At 40.5% G+C, this 4,264-nt stretch overlaps 1 long non-coding RNA gene across 1 annotated transcript; it reads right to left on the bottom strand.

Moving 5' to 3' along the window:
- Nucleotides 1-1,737: 1,737 nt before the first annotated feature.
- Nucleotides 1,738-2,853, bottom strand: LOC147972275 (uncharacterized). The gene is made up of 2 exons (XR_015602487.1): nucleotides 2,405-2,853; nucleotides 1,738-2,023 (listed from the first exon to the last, which is right to left on the bottom strand). It is a non-coding gene; the product is annotated as an uncharacterized LOC147972275 (long non-coding RNA).
- Nucleotides 2,854-4,264: the final 1,411 nt, after the last annotated feature.

The following is a 4,264-nucleotide window of genomic DNA, read 5'->3' on the forward strand; positions in this document are numbered from 1 at the left end:
GCAAGAGTGGCTTTAAAAGTTTGATTCCTCTCTTCACTTTAATTGCTTTTAAGCTGCCAGTCAAACGACTGTAGGTTGCCATCTTTGAGATGCTCAAAAGACATGATTTGTCACTTGCTCGAAGAGCTTTACTCCCCATATCAGCACTAATCTTCAAAACTGACCATGAGTTTATAACCGAATTACAAACCACATAAATCAGAACAAAAGTATCAGACACCGCTTTTATTCTCAAAACAGGCCTCATTTATAAACCTCCAAATCGTCAATACAGCAGCCAACCCCACTGCAATACAAAAAATTGTCTTGATTTTTTCAATCTAAGCCCTCAGAACCTAAAGAAGTCATGATCAGTATAAGGTACAGTTTTTCAGATTAAAAGTGAATTGCAAAATGGTTGAGATCAACTAAGTAGCCCATCTCCGCCATGTAACTAAAATGCTTTATTGATGTTCCACAGTTGCAAAGTATCTCCCCAAAGAATCCTTGTAAATCACACTGATTCCCATATGATTTTAGGTTTAATGTAGCCGATTTGAACATTAACAAAACAATCACTGAAATAAGACTGACATATTGAATAGAAATATAGTTTGTGGACAATATGCTCGGGACATATTAGATAAGAGAAGAACAATCAAATAATATGACTTGTACCATTCACAATTAAAACTGACTAACAAAAAGGAAACCAGGAATAATTTTCCAACAATGTAATCATCAGGGATTCAACATCAAACACAGCTAACCCTACAGTTTGCGCTCAGTATGATCAAATACGAATTCAACATGACAACCACAATTGAACTTGACGACTTGCAGGATTCACACATAAACTGCATAACGGATAGGAAACCAACTTAATAAACTAATATACAGTTCTCTAGCCACATTATCAGGATGAACTGAATGAGAAGTTGAGAACAACCACAATTAATCACATTTCAGTTGCAACATTGAAGCTTAAACTGCTCAACAGAAACAAAACAACCTGATATTAGTAGCCCAGAAGAAGCCAACAACAGTAGACTAACGATGATGGATCGGTCCATTTTGCAACACATCACTATTGAGAGCCACATCAGAGATCAGTGAGTCATTGCTAGCGATAACAATCTGCCACGATCTGAAAAATTACCAAGCACAAAACTCATAACCAACCAACTGATCCTTCCGCCCATGGAAATGTACACAACATAAGTGCTTGTAATCCAGCATAAGGATGAATTTTGCCATAAATTTTGAGGTTTTTGCCTCGAGGAGCTCGACCGGTTTATTGTTAGATGGCCAATAAATCATTTATTGATAAATGCACCAAACCGATTAACACACACATATGAAATCCTTCTTGAATGGAATTTTAATGACAACATATGCTCTTACATTGCATTGCTTACTGCACTGAACTGTCTGGCTCTGATCAACCTGATTGATTGTTTGCTATTTATATTTCTGTAAAATTTCCCAAGAATAAACATGAGAGGAAAAAAAAAGATCGCATGTCGGAACAATTGAGCTAACTTGAACCCAGTTAAGCAATAGTTGTCTGGCCTCAGTCTGCACTGGATTACTATGAAGTTGTTGAGAATGATAATGATGCACTAAACTGTAACTGCTTCAGTAAATAGCAACGTCTCACATAGTTCAATTTTGTAAAAGGAAACCAACATCATCTCTGGGTGTATAGAATGGAATATAGATGCACAACTACCCTGAAAGTGTGTACGAGGAAGGAGACGCGATGTCAACTTTGATTGCCATGGTTCAATCACTCCAATACACAAAAATGCACGCACATCTTAGATCAGGTTCAACTGAATCTCAGTTCTATAAATTATGTACAGATGCGAATTGGTGGCACCTTATTCTTCTTTTTCTTTTCTATGGACGGGTTCCATCTATTCATCTGTACCATGCACTATCTCCCATAATTATGCCTTGAATCAATAAGTATTTGCATGCACAACCTTTTGTCCCACTAATAGTTGTAGCAGCCCATGAGCCGTACCTGATCACCTTGAACCTAGTATGAAAAAGGAAAATATGTGAAGAATTTCTTCGTAATATACATGAGAAGATATATACTTCTTGCTATTCCTTGACTGAATATTTAGCACTATATTTATTTTGTTTGACATTCAGACCTTCACTTCTCATTCATTATAATCTGAATGATGCTCATAGTCTATTATGCTCATATGATAGTCCGATTGAATTCCACCATTCAAATTAGTCTCTAGAAGCATCTTAAGCCACAACTACTTATTAGTCAGCCTTGCAAGATATTATGTACTATGTTTGTAAACTAATATAAGATCTTTTAGATCACAATTAGTTTACAGTGGGTGTACAACTCTAGCATATTTGCACATGATGATCTCATAAGAGGAGGAAGAACACATGCCTGCAAGGACAGATGAGACGCCCAGCGGATCTCGTGCTTGAGAGCTCCTAGTCAAATCTGTGATGTTCCCCTGAGGGAGAGCGTCGCGGATGGTGGACTCCTCTTCCCCATGAACCCCACCATCATCCTTCCTCCTCCCTCTTCCAGGAAATCCACCTCAAATTCCATGGATTCCTAACAGGGGTCGCTCGAATCGACGGCTAGTTGCTCGGATTGGGTGCCGCGGACTCGAAGATTGCAAGAGGTTGAAGACAGAGGACGCTCAGAGTGGCGCCGAAGAAGATTGGGGCAGGTGCGGAGGGGAAGGAGACAGGGCGGTAGACGACCGCGGAAGAAGACCGGTCGCGCGTGCGGCGGCGACAGCGGCGGCGGTGCTGTACGTGTGTGTGTAGGCATCGAGGAGGAGAGGCCGTGCTAGTGGGTTTCTTTTTACAGAAAGATCTGCTCCCCCGTGCGTCGGCCCAACCCATTATATTATGATTTTATCTATACAAATCGTAAAACCGTATTATGACATAAAAAAAAAGCGTATTGTGACGGTGAACCTACGGAGTCAATCCGTACTTTATTATTAGGGAAAGATTAAGTGTGTCAAAAACTATTACGAAACATCATGAATAGAGAAGTCACCAAATTAATAGAAGTTCATCATCACATTAAAACCAAAGTATTATAGTGATCAAATATTATTACTGAAAAAATAAATACATAAAGTTCATACATAGTTCTCGTTGAACAACATATGGCTCTCTAGAACATCTAATTAAACCATACGTTGAAACTATGTAAAACATTTCAATGCAACAACACATGTGATCATAATCACAACTAAGGTAAGAATAGATCCAACGGCATAATGATAACAAGCCTCAGTATGAATGGCATATTTTCTAATATTTCTAATCTTCAAGCGCATTGCATCCATCTTGATCTTGGGATCATTGACGACATACGCAACATGCAACTCCAATCTCACCTTTTCCTCCTCAATTCTTGTCAATTTTTTCTTCTAGTAATTGTTTTCTTTTTCAACTAAATTTAACCCCTCGATAATAGGGTCGGTTGGAATTTCCGGTTCACATACCTCCTAGAAAAAACATCTATGTCACATTGGTCACCATAATTGTCATAAACACTAAATGAACCAAATAGTTATAAAAGATAATATATACCACATCCGAATCATAGATAGGACGAGGGCCGACGGAGGCGGATACCAAAACCATCACACTATATAATAACAAACAATAATAAAAGTAAGAAAATTATACAAGTATCTATCTAAATCATACAAGTAAGAAATTTTTTTCCTTTTAGAAATAAGATAAGAACAAGAGGCTCACCACGGCGGTGCCAGCGACAAGATCGGCGCGGGCGATCGACGGCAGTGAGGACGGGGACTGAACAGGATGGACCGCCAAACCTATACAAATCTTGAGGAAAATGGAGCTTGGACAAGGAGCTTCGAGAGGAGAAAGCTTAAGTGCAGCTATGGCATTTCATCAAACACCTCATGTGCATAGCAGGTGAGCTAGAGCACCACAAAGCTCTCCCACGGCCGGCCAAAAAAGCAGAGTGATGGCTCTGCTCGCGGGCAGGGGTATGTCTAGGCCTCTCTTTAGTCCTGGTTCGTGGCTAAAACCGGGACTAAAGGGCAAAATTTGGTCCATGTTCCAGCCACCAACCGGGACTAAGGTTGTGGGCCAGGAGAGATGACCATTGGTTCCGGTTCATATCTGGAACCGGGACCAATGGCCCACGAGGCCCGGCCGGCACCCTGGCCTCACGAACCGGGACTGATGCCCCCTTGGGCTCCGGTTCGTGAGTGAACCGGAATTGATGCCCTTGCCCAGGCCTCAA

Source organism: Triticum urartu, chromosome 5A, assembly GCF_056163025.1.
Source record: "Triticum urartu cultivar PI428250 chromosome 5A, HENAU_Tu73, whole genome shotgun sequence".
Classification (NCBI taxonomy): domain Eukaryota; kingdom Viridiplantae; phylum Streptophyta; class Magnoliopsida; order Poales; family Poaceae; genus Triticum; species Triticum urartu.